Here is a 20,133-nt window from a genome sequence, read left to right as displayed (position 1 = left end):
TCACAAATCTTTGGCAGGAATTACTACCAAGTACAGTAAATTTTAATCAGTGTGAAGAAAAGCATCAAAGGTTGATGAGCAACTTCTCTTCCTGAAAAGGTGCAGTTTTCAGAGAAGTAACTAAAGCAAATTCTGCCAGTTCTCACTAATAGAGAGTAAATGGAGAACAGGACTGGAAACAGAGGAGACCTTGCAAGAAACAGATTTCTGCCTTAGAAGGTCCCTGCCCCAAGGCTAAGCAAATGCAGAAAAATAACAGCCACTCCTTAGCACATTGTTATGGTTTATTTAATGATAACACTCTTTTTAAAAGTAACATATTTCTCCAACATGGCAATGGGGAAGGGATTCTCATCATCTAGAGACTCTAGAAGCAAGGGTGAGTAATTTTTACAGATGCAAATGTGGTTATGCAAGAAACAGGAAAAAAAAAAAAAAAGAATGGCCTCACCAAACTAAAAGCCCTTAGGCCCTGTAACTTTTCTCCATCCTGACTTCTTACCTCTTAGTTTTCTTGGGCTCTTGGAACAAAATACTACAGACTGAGTGGCTTAAACAACAGACATTTATTTTCTCAGAGTCTGGAAGCTGGAAATCTAGGATCAGGGTGCTGGCATAGTGGGTATCACAAATGTTCTCTTCTTGCCTCACAGATGGTCACCTTCTCACTGGGTGCTCACATGGCCTTTCCTTGGTGTGTATGCTTTCTCCTCCTCTTCTCATAGGGGCACTAATTTCATCATGAGGGTCCCACCCTCATGACCATATCAAAACCTAATCACCTCCCAAAAACCCACCTCCAAATATGACCCACATTGGGAGTTCAACATATGAATTTTGAGGTAATACAAGCATTCAGTCCATAACACTTGCCCAGCTACCATAGGTGAACAATCCAAAGTCAAAGAAGTACTCCTTCATACCCTTAATGTAAAACATACACAAAATCCACCCCCAACCCCCCCCCACCAATCCACACACACTGGAACTCACACAACTTCACTAGAAGTGAAATTTGTTGCATTTTTCCCCATCATATATAGAGAGCAAAACATTCAGAAATAAAGATTTCTAACAAAAGAACACATCACGACAACAACGGTCTTGCCATGGAAATCAAAACAGTGTTATCAAGCATGTGAATCCAGTTGCCAACTTACAGGAAATGCAGAAGATAAAGAAATACGGTGATCTGTGAAAAACTTTATACATCTAATTCCTTGGGTTCTTCAAGATATTTATTATGATGGAACAAAAGGGAAAGAGAGAGAATGTGTAGATTAAAAAAACACTTTAAAAGTAATATAAAGTTTTAAAAAGTGGACCTACACTCTTGGATGATAAAATCATAAAGAAAAGCAAGGAAGTACTTCTTATAAAAGTCAGGATAGTGGGTACTTTTGGAAGGAGAGGAGACATGATTAAGATGGGACAATAAGATAAATAAGTCCTGGGATGTAATGTACAGGATGGTGACTACAGGTAATAATACTGTATTGTATATTTGAAAGTTGCTAAGAGGGTAGATCTTAAAAATTCTCATCACAAGAATAAAAAAAAAAAAATTGTAACTATACGAGGTGATGGATGTTACCTAAACTTATCATGGTAATTATTTTACAATACATACATATATCAAATCAATTTTTTGTACACCTAAAACTAATACAATGTTATATGTCAGTTATATCTCAATAAAAAATAAGATTCAAAAACAACAAAAAGAAAACAGGAAAATGAAGGGGCTTCTGGCATGGCTACTAAAATTCTATTTCTTTTTTTTTTTTTTTTTTAGATTTATTTATTTTATTTAGTTAGTTTTGGCCGCGTTGGGTCCTCGTTGCTGCGCGTGGGCTTTCTTTTGTTGTGGTGCGCGGGCTTCTCATTGCGGTGGCCTCTCCCGTTGCGGCGCACGGGCTCCAGGCACACGGGCCTCAGTAGTTGTGGCGCATGGGGTCAGCTGCTCCATAGCATGTGGGATCCTCCCGGACCAGGGCTCGAACCCGCGTCCCCCGCATCGGCAGGCGGACTCCCAACCACTGCGCCACCAGGGAAGCCCTAAAATTCTATTTCTTGACCTAAGTAATGGTTATAAGATAATTCATTTTATTTCAGTTATGTAAGATAGGTAAGTTCTTGAGATCTTTACTGCATAGTGCCTATAGCTAATTTCATATTCATATTAGTTTTGTATACTTAAACCTTGCTAAGAGGGTAGATCTTATGTTAAGTGCTCTTACCACAGATAAATAAATAAATAAACATAATAATAAAGGAGGTAGGAGGAAACTTTGATAGGTAATGGATATGTTTATGGCCTTGAAGGTGGTGATAGTTTCACGAGTGTCTACTTATCCCCAAACTCATTAAATTGTATGCATTAATTATGTACAGATTTTTTATATGTCAACAATACCTTAATAAAGTGGTTTTAAAAATTATTCTGTTTACAATAATTCATTAATCTCTGCATTCCTTTTTTGCTTTCTTTGTGGTTTATTTTACAATAAAATAGTTTAAAAATGTGACAGAAAGCACAGCATACAAAACATAGACTAACATATTCTTTGCAAACAGATTAACTCCAGAAACGAGATGAATTTTTAAAGAGGAACTATAGTCTTAAGAGAATTATAAATATATGAAATAATATAAACTCTTGTCTACAGGTAATTCCCCACCTTTTCAAGTTCCCAGAGAAGTTATTAAATTTATATAGGCATAGGTATTCAACCCTATGATTATAAGTTTGAAAATCTATTTGAAAGAAATTCTTCCCAGAAAATAAGTGAAGTAAATTGTCTCCAAACAAATCAAGAACAAAATAAAGCACTGATGAAGCTATTATACAACAACAAAGAATGTATTACAAGAGAATTCTTTCAGATTTCAAGGAAAAATTTACTTCTATGAGCACAAAGAAAGAAGGAAAGTTTCACTTTATGTAAAGTTAATTTAACCCTGAAACAAAACCTGGCCAAAATAGCGATAATAAAATCACAGTCGCATGTCAATAAAAATTCAACAGCAAAAATTGTTAATAAAATGTTAATATTTTTAATCCATTGCTGATTGAAATTCTACTATTATATGACTAGAATGAGAATTCTACTATTCTCATTCCCAGAGTATAAGAATGATTTAATACTAGAAGTCTTGTTAATATAATTTCTCTCTAAAAAAAAAAAAATGATGAAAGGAAAAACACTCTGTAATCATAATAGGTGCCAAAAAGTCATCATACTCTTATTTCACACCTTTTAAAATTCTTAATAAAGATCTTTAACATGATTAAAAAAAAAAAACTCATTAACAGAACTTTTTACTCTCAACACTGCTATTAATACTGTTCTAGAAATGACATATTGTTCTAGAAATAGCAAAGGAATTGTTAAAAATGTTTTCTAAGAATATGAAATATAATTTCATAATAATTGAAAGGACTCCTTACATAGTAGGGGCTCAGAATTTGTTAAATAGTTTTATTTGCAGATAAAAAATTGACGTATGTGCACTGCCATGTGTAAAACAGATACCTAGTGGGAACCTGCTAGATAATGCAGGGAGCTCCGTGTTCTGTGGTGACCTAGATGGATGGGATTGCAGGGGAGAGTTGTCCAAGAGAGGGAATATATGTATGCATATATCTGCTTCACTTCGTTGTACAGCAGAAACTAACACAACGTTGTAAAGCAACTATACCTCAATTAAAAAAAAAAAGTTTCTACATGAAGAAAACAAAATATTGACTAAAATGACGTAAGAGAGTTTCACAAAGGCATCCAGTTACAAAATTAATATTTTTAAATGTAGCTTTCCTATATCAGTAAATAACTACTTTAAAGAAAATAAACATATTCCAATCAAAATAGCTATTGTTATTCAATAGCCTTATAGACATCAAATGTTAATAGTGAGAGATGGGATTACATGTGCTTTTTTTCCACTCCTTTGTTAGTTTTCTATGCTGCTTTTAAAAGAGACATGTATTAATTTTATTATCAAAAAACTAAAGATCTATTTTCTTTAAAAATCGAAAAAACACATCAACAAATTTTACCTTTGTATTTTAATAGATGATACTTTTAAAAGGAGTCCTTAATAAAGACTCACTTTGTAGAATTATTTTTTAGTACTAGAAGAGTTTTTAGAAGGTGTCTAACTCAAGCTCTCATTTTCAAACTGGAAATTTAGGGCCTCACAGTTTACAAGGTTTGTTTCAGGTTTCTAGTCAATGACAAAGGCAGGATTAAAACCCAAGACTTCTGGTTTCGAGTCCATATTTCCTTTACTTTTACCTAATTTCTCGTATCCATTTCACTCACATTATATTAAGAATAATGTCTTGGCTATTAATGGTCTTTGTTGAATTTGATTTAGATTTTAGAGTATTAATAAAACACTTCTTTCAACTCACACTGATACTTTGAGCTTGGAGCCAAGATTTATCAGTGGAAATTTAGAGATTCAGTCTAGCCTGGTATCAAAAATTCTTGCAGGTGTGTTTTCTCATTTGACACTGACCATTCTGCCACAGCCATGAGATATTTATTTTCTGCTGTCCATAAAAACTAAAAATGGGAAAATGTTCCCCTTTCCAGTGGCTTCTCTGCCCCCTGCTCTCCTTTCTACCCATCTAAGAACAGAAACAGATAAAGGTGACATATCTATTCACAAAAATACATGTCCTCCTTGCCCATTTGTGAAAACTCTTTAAACAGAATTAAAGGTTTTGTGGCCAGATGCTAGATATTGTTTTATTAACAAAGTGGTTGTACTAATTTATAATCATGTTTTCATGATTCCAATCTACAGACTTGATTCGGAAACATATCCTTCTTGTAAATCTAGTCTTAAATCCTAGCATAGCTAAACATAGCCACCATGGTCAACATTAATTATTAATAAAATAGGGTAAGAAGTTACAAGTTGCAAATCATTAGTACCTAGGACCATAAGCAAATCACAAGAGTGCAGGCAGTATGGGTTAGACTAGGAAAGGATGAGTAATTACAGGTCTAATAATCAGGAAGCAGAGGCAGATGAGGAGAGAGGCTAGGGATCCAGCAGTTTCTGACTAACTTTACAGTATGTACCAAATTGCTCTGTGCTTATAGGATGAGAAGGACACCTCCCACCTACCTGTACTTCTGCATTATGATTATCTAATCCGCTCTTCTACATGACTTTTTTCATAAATATCTCCCTCCATATGCACCCAAAACACCTCTCCTGTCATCACTCTCAACCGATGGTTGAGATGGTCCTTTGCTGAAAAGACTGAAAAAATCAGAAGGCACCCTCACAGGCTCCCACCATCATATTTGCCATAGTAACTACCCTCCTATACTCTGTTTTCCTATTTTTATAGATGAACTGCCTGCATCCTTATCTAAGACAACCTCTTAGTTAGCCACTAGGTCATATCCAGCCCAGCTATTCAAGGATACAGCGCCTCAAATCTCTCTTCTACTTGCATCATCGATTTCTCACTCTATACCAAATCATTTCCATCAGCGTTCAAGCACTTTGTTATTTCTTCCATACTAAATTAAAAAAAAAAAAATAACACACACATTCAACTCTCTTGACCCCATCTCTCCATTCAGATTCTACCCCACCACTCTGCTCCTTGTGTATGCTATCCAGCCCCTGTTCCTTTCCTTCTCTGGCCTTTTCCACTCCACGGAATGACATTCAGATCAGGGTCTCCACTGACCCCCATGTTACTAAATCCCCTGATCAACTCTCAATTTTCATCTTATTTGATCAACTAGAAGCATTTAAAGTGGTTCTTTACTTGGCTTTCAAGACATGCTCTTGAGAAAAGGGTACCCTCCTACACTGTTGGTGGGAATGTAAATTGGTTCCACCACTACAGAGAACAGTGTGGAGATTCCTCAAAAAACTAAAAATAGAGTTGCCATATGATCCAGACAACTCCCACTCCTGGGCATGTATCTGGACAAAACTATAATTCGAAAAGATGTATGCACCCTTATGTTCACAGCAGCACTATTTACAATAGCCAAGACATGGAAGTGACCAAAATGTCTGTCAACAGATGAACGGATAAAGAAGATTTGATATATTACTCAGCCATAAAAAAGAATGAAATAATGCCATTTGCAGCTACATGGATGGACCTAGAGATTATCATACTAAGCAAAGTAAGTCAGAAAGAGAAAGACAAATACCATACGATATCACTTACATGTAGAGTCTAAAATATGACTGACTCCAATGAACTTATCTAAGAAACAGAAACAGACTCACAGACATAGAGAACAGACTTGTGGTTGCCAAGGGGGAGAGGGGATTGGTGGAGGGTTAGATTGGGAATTTGGGACAAGCAGATGCAAACTATTATATATAGAATGGATAAACAAGGTCCTACTGTATAGCACAGGGAACTATATTCAATATCCTGTAATAAACCTTAATGGAAAGGAATATGAAAAAGAATATATATATATATTTATATATATAAAACTGAATCACTTTGCTATACACCAGAAACTAACATAACATTGTAAATCACCTATACTTCAAAAAAAAAAAAAAAACAAGACATGCTCCTGATTTTCTTCCCCCTCAATGGTTATTCCTACTCTGTTTCTTTTACAGCCCTTCCTCTTCTCTCAGACCTTTTAATTCTTAAGAGCCTCACACTCAGTCCTTTAACCTCACCGCCTTGGTGATTTTATCCTCATTCATGGCTTTCAGTAACACCCTGTCATGGGCAACACTCAAATCTATATCTGCAGCTCACAATTTTCCCCTGAACTACATATTCATATATCTAAGGTTCTAAAGTGACATTCAGAATTGAGATTAGCATATCCACAACAGAGCCTTTCTTCTCTCCCAAATGATGCTTCCACTTTCCAACCCAGTTAATGGAATTGCCACTTATTCAGGTGCTCAGATCAAAATCTTTAGGCTTATCTTGATTCCTCTCTTTGCTTCACACCCTACATCCAATCCGTTAACGAATTCTGATGACTCAACCTTCAAATTATATATAGGACCTAACCTCTCCCTAAAACTCTCACTATTGTCACCCTGGACTGTCACTAACTTCTTGCACCTGACTGTTACAACATCTTCCAAACTGGTTTTCCTGCTTTCATGCTTAAGCCAGTCCAGTCTGTTTCTCAATAAGGCAGCCAGAGTATCATTTTAAAATGTAAGTCGTATCCTATCACTCTTCTGCTTAAAACCCTGCATATAAAATAAATATCTCCCCACTTAAGAGCAAAAGCTAAATTCTTAATATTGCCTACAAAGCCCCACACATCTGGTCCCACCATTGCCTCTCTGACCTCCTCATTGCTTCCCCTTGGTCCTTCTGCTTCAGCTACAATGGATTCCCTGGTGTTCCTGGAAGAAATGAGGAATCCTTTTACCTCAGGGCCTTTTCACCTGCTGTTCTCACAGCCTACATATACAATCTGTTCACAAATCCTGATAACTCTACATTCAAATTAACTCTAGAAGCTGATCTCTTCTTAACACAAAAGTGTTCTCACATATTCCCCCCAAATATTTATAGGGCTCACCCTGCTCAGAATTAGGCCTACCCTCATTGCAACCCCTAACTCTTTGGATATTCCCAAACCCTCTTACTTTCTTTATTTTTTTCATCGTACTTAGAATCTTCTTACATAGCACGCAACTTATTTATTATATTTTATTTTCTCTCCCCACTTACCAGAATGAAAGCTCTGTAAGGGCAGGATATTTGTTGTTTTGTTCACTGCTTTATTTATTTATTTTTTTAACTTTTCATTTTATATTGGAGTATAATTGATTAACAATGTTGTGATAGTTTCAGGCGTACAGCAAAGTGATTCAGTTATACATTTTCCTGCTGTATTCATACTATTCAGAACTATACCTGGCACATAGTAAACAAATAGACAATTGAGTGAATGAATGAATCTAATTGAGTAGCTCATTACCATGACGGGATTTACAAGAAGGATTTGTGTTGTCAGAATACCCTGTTACTAATATCAAAAATAATATCTTACATTTGTTTAGCATTTTATTTATTGTTTGTATAAAGTTTTTGTACCATAGGCCTTTATACTCTTACAGTTAGCAAAATGGTTTTCTAGAGAAATCGGTACTGAATTTAAGGCTGATACAATCAACAAGATATTTCCAAATAGCTGAATCTTTGTTGAAACCCAAGCTTGGTTTGTGATACCCCAGGATTCGGGAGCTATGATATTTCCACCCGACTTTCCTCAGATCCTCAGATTGTTAACTGATCCCATTCTTTCCTTTTGATTGTCACAGTATATTTTAAATTTATTTAATAAGACATGTAGCTCAAGGTATCATAATTTAATCTATAAGCCCACCTGCTCTGTGACCTCTGGTACAGATAACTCGCCTGGAGATGTACTTGGAGGCTACAAGTATAAACTGCCCCAAGGTAATTTCCCACACAACACTGGAAGTATTTAGACCATCTGCTGACTTTGGGTAGACATGTTGCAACTAAATTTTTATGTTAAAACAAGTATCAATTTGTGCTAAAAGATGATAATCATTTCTGATTTGTGGACTATACAAACCTGCCTTCAAAGATATCAAATTGGAGAAATGAGACCAGATTATTAAGAGAACTGATCTGTGTCTTGAGAAGCTTAGAAATTTGACCCTGTCAATATTTGGAAGACCTGTTTTTAATGCACAAAAACATCACTGATGCATGTGTTTAGTTTTGGTTTGTTTTCCCCTCTTCCAGATGTTAAAATACAAGGGATTTCAAAAGAACAATAACTATAAAACAAATGCCAATATTTTTCAGTTCTCTCTAATATTAAACCAAAAGACCAGTTCTATGGAGAGTTCCAATTGCAATTTCCTGGGGAATTATAATGGACAGGAGTATTTTAACCTGGCACTGTAGGACCTGATGTTTCTACAAATGCAGAAAAGTGTAACATGGCTGTTATTATCAGCTCTCTGTGTTGGTGGTACTAAAAAGATTCATCTTCCTTTTCTCTTAGAACCATTGTAAACCAGAGCCACCAAAAATTCTTTGCAAGGTGTCAGACTAAGACAGGGTAGTGGATCCATCTTATGAAAGGTAAGACCCACTACTAAAGCAAAAGACTGTAGACCAACCTGGGAAATAACCTGACTCTGGCCTGGCTGCATCTGGTTAGGTACTCTCTCTCTCTCTTTCACACACACACACACACACACACAGACACCTTTATCCCACCACCATCACTCAGACACATTTCTGATTGCAGTTTGTAGAATCTCGGTCTTGTAGGCTCTTACAGATCTCATGGTTCTGATCAGAACTTTTTGTTAAGGGAGGAGCATCTACAGGTTCTTGGTTAGAGAACCGAGTATTACTCCAGCCTAGTATAAATCTTAGAACACATGACATGCAACTGCAAAAAAAACAGTGAGATAATTTTTCACTCTCTATACCGTGATTATCTCCAAGTATAGTGAAAGTCCCCACGATTGTAAATTACTAGACTGTTTCGCCTACACAACTGAGAAAAAAAACAAGGGTGTTTCCCATTAGCCTGGCAAAATGCTTCTCAGCCCTCAATCTATATTTTACTATCGTGTAGAAGACTGAATTACTAAGTGAAAAAGTAAAGTGCAAACTACACAGGTACCGAGGAAGAGAGTTGCTTCCTGTCTAGTTCCAGACTGCTTGCATCACTGAATCAGGCATTTCCCCTCGTGACTGGAAACGTCTCTGCTTCCTGCCTGTCCTCCTTTGATGTGCTCTGCATCCCTGGAATAGACAGACCTTCAGCGAAGTGCTAAATGACCAAGTCGTCCTGAATGTGCTGAATGGATATTTAATGTCATGAGGATGTTAAGAAATAATTCAAAAGCACACCCTCAAACTGTCTTTTTAATTTAGAAAGGAGAGCAAAGTGTTTTAAGATGCATGTATTTATTACAAAGCTATATCCCTACCCAATACCATGCATAAACAAAAATTACAGTAAATTACATTTCATGTTTTAAAAATAGGAATTAATTAAACTAGAGAAATGGGTGAAGGTGGTCAGAAGGTACAAACTTCCAGTTATAAAATAAATAATTCCTGGGGATGAAATGTACAGCATGGTGACTATAGCTAACAATACTGTTTTGTATGTTTGAAAGTTACTAAGAGAGTAGATCTTAAAAGTTCTCACCGAAAGGTGAAAGCTCTAATTCAGAAAGATACATGCACCCCAATGTTTATAGCAGCACTATTTACAATAGCCAAGACATGGAAGCAACCTAAGTGTCCATCGACAGATGAATGGATAAAGAAGATGTAGTTTATATATATATATATACAATGGAATAGTACTCATCCATAAAAGAGAATGAAGTAATGCCATTTGCAGCAACGTGGATGGACATAGAGATTGTCATACTAAATGAAGTAAGTCAGAAAGAGAAAGACAAATATCACATGATATCACTTATATGTGGAATCTAAAATACGACACAAATGAACTTATCTACGAAACAGAAACAGACTCACGGACATAGAGAACAGACTTGTGGTTGACAAAGGGGAGAGGTGGGGGGAGGGATTAATTAGGAGTTTGGGATTAACAGTTACACACTATTGCATATAAAATAGATAAACAATAAGGACCTACTGTATAGTACGGGGAACTATATTTGATATCTTGTAATAAACTATGATGGAAAGGAATCTGAAAAAGAATATAGATATTATATATATATATAAAACTCAATCACTTTGCTGTACACCTGAAACTAACAAACATTGCAAATCAGCCATACTTCAATTAAAAGAAAGTTCTCATCACAAGAAAAATATTTGTAACTATGTGTAGTGATGGACTAAATTTATTGTGGTAATTATATTTCAATATGTACATGTATCAGATCAGTACACCTAAAACTAATATACTCTTATATGTCAATTATATCTCAATTAAAAATAAATAAAACTGAAGAAAAATCAATCTATCAAATTTCAGATAGCCTTTCTCATCTTAAAATGAGGAAAAGAAATTTTCAAAGATTTATAGATTACTCTATATATATTTTAACACTTTAGAAGATGAAAACACATCAAAAGTCAAAGGGCAATTAATAAACCGGCAAAATTATTTCAGTATAAATGACATAAAAAGGTTGTTGTCTATGTTAATGTATAACATATAAAGATGTCTTATAAATCAATGTGAATAGCCTAGTAGAAAAATAGGCAAAGGACATGAAGAGGAATTTTACCAAAGAACTAAATAAATACTAGGTTATGATGTGGCACTTTATTAATCTCCAAATCTCAGGAATTTAGCACAAGAAAATTGATTTCTCATTTGTGTGACAAGTTTATCACAGATTGGGGGGGAGATCTGTTTCACATAGTCACTTAGGGATCTAGCCTAAAGAAGGTCCCACCAATTTACAGCTGTTCCATTTGAAACCTGTGCCCTTCTTAGCCAACAAAGAAGTATGAGAAGAGGGAAGAGAATCACCTGTAACCTTTTCTCTGCCTTGGTCCAGAAGTAACACAGGTCACTTTTGCTCCCAACTTCCTTGGCTAGTACTAATAATGTGCCTTTCCAATTCCAGCATTGCTCTCTCTGCCAACCTCTCAAATTGGCAAAGATTAAGAAAAAAGAAGAAAGAGGGAAGGAAGGAAGGAAGGAAGGAAGGCAAGAAAAAGAAAGACAGGAAAAAAGAAAGAAGGAATCTGTGTTGATCAAGGTATTTCTTGTCAAAACAGCTGTGTGAGCAAAGGGAATGAGACATGAAAGTGTACGACATATTTGGAATTCTGCAAGGTCTTTAGCTGGGAGAGAAAGGACAGCAAGAAATAGGTTGGGAGGTAAAGAGAGGCCACCTGATAAAGGACCTTACAAAATTTAGGCTTCACTCTGAAGGGATTACTGATGATTTTTAAGCAGAAAGTGCTATGATCAAATATGCATTTTGAAAAACTGCTCTGGTTGCTGTAAAAAAAATGGAGGTGGAAAAACTGGAGACTGAGATCAAGGAAGACACTGTGGCAGGGACTAATAAAAGTATAAATTAAAGATTAAGAATGTCCACTATATAACACATTTGAGGATATCTATTAACTTAACTCAGGAAGGGGAGATCATATTCCCGTGTCAATTTCATACAAAAACTAAGCATTATAAACCAACTTAATTAACCAAGCTACAAGATTTACAGTTAATCTTGCAGCTGGTACAAGAAGTTGCAAAATCATTTCCCCAACTGTTCATACCACCAAGATCTTATCATTGTGAATTTTTTTGGATACTGTGCCCTCCTTCAGGTTACTGTAATGAAATGGGTTCTAATAAGCTCCAGACTCCAGAAAGCCAGCTACCTTCAACAGTATGTCTTCTCTCCTTCCAAAACCCAGAGGCTACATGCAAACCTTTCTCTGATTTCACAAAGGGAGGAGGGTTCTTAGTGTCATCTTGCAGTAACCTTTTGTCTTCTATGGGGCATGTTCATTTTTTCTCTCTATAGAATTACTCCAAAGTCCTTTTGATATCTTTTGCCTTTCTTTCTCTATCATCTCTTCAACTGATTCAATATGCCACTTGTGAGAGAGTAAATCGTAGGAGTTAAGGACACAGACTAAAGTCAGACGGTCTGAATTCAAATACTAGTGCCACCATCTAATTCTTCCATGACCTTGAGCTGGCTACTTAGCCTCTCCATATAGCCTCAGTTCCTTCTAAAATGAGGATAATAATAATGCCTATTTGTGGATCCATACACTTAGCACTTTTTTTTTTTCACTTAGCACTTTGACTTTGTAGTTTTTCTCAGTAAGAAGCAGAGTCTATTCCCCTCCTTTTGAACTTGGACTAGTGTTTTGATTTGCTTTGTCTAATAGAATATTAGAAAGTGATTGTGTGCAGTGTAAACTTAGGTTACAAGAAGCATTGCATGCATCCACTCTTTCTCTTGGAATCTTGGTGTGGCCATGGGAATACTCCTAGGTTAGCCTTTTGAAAAATCAGAGACCACATAGAAAAGAGCCAGGTTGTCCTATCTAAGGCCATTCTAGACCCACAACTCCCATTCCAACTTGACAGCTGACTGCAGACAAATGAGCAAACAAAGCCAAGGTCTTTTGAGCTTAGCCCAGATCAGCAGAAACAGTGACTTGTAAAAAACAATGCATTGCTATTGTTGTAAATTGTTTTACATTTTTAAGTTTTTGAGTGGTTTGTCATACAATATTATTGTTGCAATAGATAACTGATACGCTGTCCCATAGTGTTGAGGTTTGAATGAGTTGATACATGTCAAGTATTTAAAACAATGGTTGACATTTAGTAAGTCTTATATAAATGTTGATTTTATTATTATTTGTAGTAGTAATAGTAGTAGTAGAGAAATGGGACTTGGATTGGAAAGACAGATCTAAGAACAAGAATAAAGGTGGCTACAGAAAACATGACAATAGATGGGGCTCATAGAAAGCATTTAAAAACCTAATTTTATCTGCTTTTTAAAACTTGGTAGATTGAAAAGTGCCTTTATTTTTGCCAAGTCTAGAAACATTCCCAAAATTAAGGAATAAAAAATTGTAAAATTCCATAAAGACAATGAGAACAAGAGGTTAGCAGACGAAAAAAGTTATATCAATTAGAAGAGAACAGGTTCTTCTTAGCAAAAATTCTTTCATCAGATTCTATGCATGGAAGGCAGCAGTAAGAAGTGTGACTAACAAAGAAGCATTGGAGACAAATGTCTATGCAACTTAGTTTGATTCCAGTCCCACAACCCTACCAAGCAAAGAAAGACTACTACTATTTTCACACATCTCCCCAGCCCCTCATAAGAGTTTGAAGATAATTTTCTTGGGGAACAGGACCTAAGGGACAGAACTTTGAACAATAAGCAAAGTAGAAGGAGGTACTATGGTAAAGAGAAGAGATGAAGAAATCTGCATGCTTAAAAGAGTAGATCTCCAGACCCCTCCTTTCCACCTTAGCATTTGTAGATAGCTTTATACTAACTACCCTCTTCTAAGAGATAAGAAGACTTTTCTCTGCTTTTAGCAAGAGACACCATGAACAAAGCAAAACAAAACAAAAAAAGAGGGGAAAAAAACTCAAGTGTAAATAATGCAGGTAAAAAACGGACATTTTAATCTCTCTCTCTGTCTCACAGCATAAAAGAAAATATTGCAACCACAAATCAAGACTAGGCTTCTATACAAAAAAAAAAAAAAAAGGGAGAATCAGAGAATAAGAACTCAAAATGGAGGCTCTAATTAGCCACTCACTACTTTAAACTAAGACACCAAAAAAGTGTACCCTTATTGTAAACAGGCATTGTAAGTAACACAACCTTTGATAGACTTATATAGCCAAGCTTTTCGTCATCTGGATGGTACAAGAAATCTCATACCTGGAACTCATATTAAGATGATCCCAGACTGGAAGTGCCTTCAGTTGCCTGACAAAAGAAAACAAAAGTCCTTTCTAGGGGATGATATTCATCATTCTGGACTTCAAATTATTCTTACAAATGAGGTTTCTAAAACAATGTCTAGCACACAATGTGATGTGCCATAGCCAGACACACAAAGAAATAAGACCCCATGAGTGAAAATAATCAGAAAAACAGAAGATAGAAACATACCCACAAATACTTGATATTCTACCCTTATCATAAACAACTAGTGGAGGTATAAGAAGACTACAAAGCATATGTGCTTACTCTATTCAATAAAAAAATAAAAGACCAAGCTTAAATATTTCAGCAGGCACTATAAACTATAAAAAGTGGCACAGCACATTAAAAAAGAACCAAATATAAAATCGAGAACAGAAGAACATAATAAATTTGGAAAGGAATTTCTATGGGATTTATCATTTGATTAGACAATATTAAAGAAAAAATTAGTAAACTAGAAGAAAGATTTGAAGAAACTAAACAGTGTGAAGCACTGAAAGACAAAGGGATGAAAAATATGGAGGAAATGGTAAGAGATTTTGAGAGTATAATGATAAAGTATAACATCTCAGAAGTAGAATATAGAGAATATGGCAAAGAAAATATTTGAAGAAATAAGATCTAAGATTTTCTAGAACTGATAAAAGATAGCAACGCACAATCAAGAAGCTTCAAAAATCTAAAACAGGATAAACAAAAAGAAATCCATATCTGGAAACACCATAGTAAAACTTTATAAAAATTAACACCAATAGGCAAAATTTTTAGAGTCATAGGGAAAGGGACAGATTATTTTCAGAATAGCAACGTATCCTATTACCAGCAACTCTACAGGCCTGAGTAAGTTTTACAATGTATATCCTCAATAAGCAGATCTCTAAAATAGACCTAAATACCACCTGTGAGGTAGGCCATTCCGTTGTTGGATAGCTCTAAATGTTAAAAAGTGCTTTCTTTCGCTAAGCTATTATCTGACAACTTGTGCCCAATGGTGTACTGGTAAATGATACATTTTTAGTATTTGCTGGTTTCTGTGGCAGAAGTACTCTCACTATGGCTTGCTTCAAGCAACCAATGGGATGTCACTGAATGCAGAGCTGAGAAGAGATGCTTGTCATCAGCTCTCCCAGGCCAGTAGGAGCCAGTACTGGAACATTCTTGATTGTACTCCTGATTATGTCTTTTCTTGTCAAGGTTAAATATGCCTAATTCTTTAATTATTTCTCTGATGTAGTCAATTATCTGTAGAATATTCATTCATTCAATGGTTATTTATTAAGAACTTACTATTTGCCAGGAAAGGTTCTAGGAACTAAGTATACATCAGTGAACCCAAAAAATGTCTTCATGGAGCTTATGTTATAGTGAGGAGAAAAAGATGAACAAACAAGTAAACATGCAATCTGTCAAATGTTGATAAATGACATGGAGAAAAATATATAGGAATATGGCAGGGGGAATTGCTATTTTATAAGGGGGAAGACCTCACAGATAAAAGACCATCGTATATTTCTTCTCTGCTCTCACTCTTTGCCATAATGCTATTGATTAATTAGAGAGGAAAACAGTTGGCATGAAGAAAGTTGAATTCATGAAAACTTTAAGATGAGCTTACATAGAGTATGCCGAGACTGCAGATGAAGTGTTCAAAAGAACTGAGCCAGAAGATGCTTCTTACAGACATCCATGTGACTCACTCAATCACCTTTCAGTCTTTGTTTAAATGTCACTTTCCCACTGAAGCCCATTTAGAATCACAACACTCTTCCCCACCCACACTCCCCTCCACATACACACATTCTCTATCTTGATCCTACCCTTTTTTTCCATAGACCTTAATAAATTTCTAACATTTAATATAATTTTTACTTTTTTATTGTCTATTGTTTACCTCCTCCACTAGAATGTAACCTCAACTTAACAGAAATTATTTTTGTCTGTTTTGTGCACTGAAATATCCCACACAACTAAAACAGTGATTGGCACATAGTATTACTTGATAACTGTGTGCTGAATTTTTAAAAAAGGGCTATTTAGGGTTGGGAGAGACTTGAGCACATTTATGTGCTGACCTTGACTATTTCTAGGAAGATACAATGATTTCTTCAAACAATGCAGCGGAATATTATATATTTCTTGAGTAACATGTCCTATGAAATGGCGGCTCTATGCTTTGATTTGCTTGTTTGTTTTACTATGTTAGCAATTCTCCCTAATGTTTAACAGGTTTTCTAACCATGTCTTCCTCATTAGATTTTTTTTTTTTTGACTGATCTGTCTTAACTAAGACATTGTTTTTGCCAGTGAAATGTAATATTTTCTATTTCTTGTTATTTCCCTCCTTTCAAAATGATATTCTGTGTCATTTTCATTCTCTGAGATTTCTAAACTTCTATTCAGATTAGAAAAGGAAGGTTCCTTTGATTCTAACTCTAAACTAACCCATATTATAACTTTTTTTATCCTAAAGTAAGCTTGTGAAATTAGTACTGTTTACCAAATACAAATATGTCCTTAATATATTAAGCTATTTCAATTTATTTTTTAAGTTTTCAGTATATATATTTTTATTTTGTAATACATGCTCTAAGTGGCCTACAATGAGACCTAATAAAAAATTAGGACAAAAAAATGGCTGTTGTGTGTACTGGTACATTGGTCATTTAAGAATGATCCTCTGAAACTAGCAGTTTTTGTGGGCATTCTCCAATAACCGCCAGATTTAGATCAGTGACTTTAAAGTAAAATCTAAAAACAATCAAAACAAAACAAAATTGAGGATTATCAATAGCCACAAAGATCACTATCAGAAAGAAAAAAAAAAGATTAGAGGCCCAAAGAAATTTGGGGAAGTTGAACCTAGAAAAGTGATGGAGTTGATCAAATTCGTACTTTGCTGGTGTTGTTATTGTTACACTTGCTTTGTGTTAATCCTGATTGAAACTACCATCTTTATGACTTTAGTTTTATCTAGGTCTTTTGAGGCCCTTGAGAAATATTTGTTTTGGTGACGTAAATTTGGCTTAATACAATTCCTTCTTTTCTTTCTCCTGATAAATCTTTATCAAACATTAAACTGTAAAAGGAAACTAACTTAAAGGCAAACCTGTTCTTACAAGTAAATCTCCTTGGCAGTTCTCTTTCGGTACTTTTCCTGTTATGTAGGTGCAGCTAATTCAATATACCATTTCAGTAAATGGAATTAACTGGACCTCCGATTGCCAACAACACATCCATTAGTGTACAAACAGATTGGATAATGCAAACTACATAAGCTACAGCTGTTCCTTCTGAAAGGCAATTTGGGCAGTATTTTTCTCTTAGACTAGCCAATACTCAATCCAGAAGTAGACAAGTGAGTGCCCTAGAGAACGTTTCAATAAGGAACATAAAATTAGGCATAGAGGATTTATAGTGGATTCTGATTATTTAGAATTACAGAATTTAAGGAATGAAATGAAAGCAGAGGGGACATAAGGGAAAAAAAATAAATCTGTCTTGGGTTTCTCGGTTCCAACCTTTCCTACTCTTCAGAAAAACCCAGTTTTAGCCGTTAATATATAAATATGTTCTAGTACCTCTCATACATGAAAACGGAAACTTCTATTATGCTTTACATGCCTTTCAAACCATTACCTGATTCCTTTTATCTTCACCAGACATCTTAAAGAGCTGTCTCCTCTCACTTTCTTTGCATCTTCCCTTAACGTCCCAGAAACTGGAATATTGCGTCTAACTACACTGCTCTTCTCAAACTGTTGTCATGAGGACCACAGACAATCTCTACTATGCCAAACTCAGTGGGCACACTTTTCAAACTTCATTTTGTTCAATCTCTTTGTGACATTTGGAAATACTGACTACTTAATCTGTTTTGAAATTCTATCTCCCTTTGCTTTCTGGGATGCTAATGCCTCTCCTACTTCACGGCCTATTATTTGTCAGTTTGTTTGTTGGCACCAAATTCTCCATCTACCCTTAATGCCCATGTCTCAAGATTCCTCCTGGCACTGACTGTCTCTCTCTTCTCTCTTTGAAGTTGCAGGTTGGATGATTTCATTCATTTCCATGGCTCAAGCAATCATTGATATGCTGACATACACATTTCCAGCAGTTCCTGATATTTTGATGGGGCCATCTTGATTCAGCCTTCAGAAGAAAGCTTTTTATTTTCACTCTTGCAATGCTCGAAACTGGTAGTCACATCCTATCCCTGGGCTGCATCCCATGAAATTAAATATGCTTCATTGTTGAACTCAAATCAATCATATAATGCTTAAACATTACAGTTTCTAGAAAACAACAGAATGCCCAAATCCTTTTATGAAGCTAAGAAAATCGGACAAAAATGGCCCTGGCTCAGTCGAATATAATATGAAGAACAAACACACCAATTACGAATATAATTGCAAACTTCTAAGTAAAATATTAACAACTTGAATTTAGCATTATGGTAAATTTGTGGTTTATTCAGGAATGCAACAACAAAAAAAATTACCATGTAAATAGATGCTAGGTAGTCAGTTGACAAAATTTAAAATTCATCCTCAAGCTCAGGCTTGAAAATCAAACATATCTGATTTAGAATTATAGGTTATTCACTTATAGCTATCTTTCCATTGGATGTAAATTAACCTATTTTGGAGGCTAGTTCCACTAATTTTTAAAATTAGTCTAGACTGCCTTAATCCTCTGGTTTGAAATACATCTCAAACTTTCCTTTACATAATATTCTTTATCCTTGAAATTACATGTTTAACATCTGTTTTCTCCACCAGACTGAAAGCACCTTGAAGACATGCCTTGCTATTCACCATGTGTAGCTTAATATGTGTGAGTATGCATGACCAATTACAGAATTTGTGGGGTCCAATGCAAAGTGAAAATGAGAGTCTCCTTGTCCAAAAATAATTAAGAATTTCAAGACAATGACTGCAGAGCATTAAATCAAACCCAGAGCCCTTTCTAAGCACAGGCCCCATGTGTTCTACACAGAACACATGCCCATGAAGAAGTCCTTCGTGTGTGTGTGTGTGTGTGTGTGTGTGTGTGTGTTTGAAATACGTTGAATATTATGCCTGGAAAATTAAGTTATAGGAACTTCAGAAAATATCTATAGACAGAATGATATCTAGCATTCAGATTTCAGACTACAAAGAATGGTCATATTAAGTTGGGTAAAAATACTACAGATAATTATCAAGAAAAGATTTTCAGGTTACCCATAATGAACTATTTAGATTGAAGATTGCAGAACATTTAAAAAGACATTAGTTAATCTTTAACAATTCTCTCTTTAAGTTGACATTCATATTGCTTTATTTCCATTTTTTTCAGTACATTGTACTAATCATTCTGAAAATGTTGTCTTCCTTCTTAATGTTTATTGGTTATAATTCATAAACTTTATATACTACTTTGTTTACATATTGGCTTTTCTGCACAATTCTTGTGTCTATGAGTGAACACTATGGTAACCACTCCATTTCTGTATTACAAAACATTGGCATATAAAAATTCATAAAACATTTCTTTTTTCCTTATCTATCTGTCTTATGAAAAATAATGTTCAGTTTATCAAAATATCAAACGTGCATTTAAGACTACATTTGGATTTTTTTTCAAATGGTATTAATTCTGTCATAGAAGAAAATAACTTGATGTAGTTAGAAT

The sequence above is a fragment of the Eubalaena glacialis genome, chromosome 17, assembly GCF_028564815.1.
Source record: "Eubalaena glacialis isolate mEubGla1 chromosome 17, mEubGla1.1.hap2.+ XY, whole genome shotgun sequence".
In the NCBI taxonomy this organism is placed as follows: Eukaryota; Metazoa; Chordata; class Mammalia; order Artiodactyla; family Balaenidae; genus Eubalaena; species Eubalaena glacialis.
The sequence above is the reverse complement of the archived record's forward strand: the minus strand, read 5'-3'. Positions refer to the sequence as shown.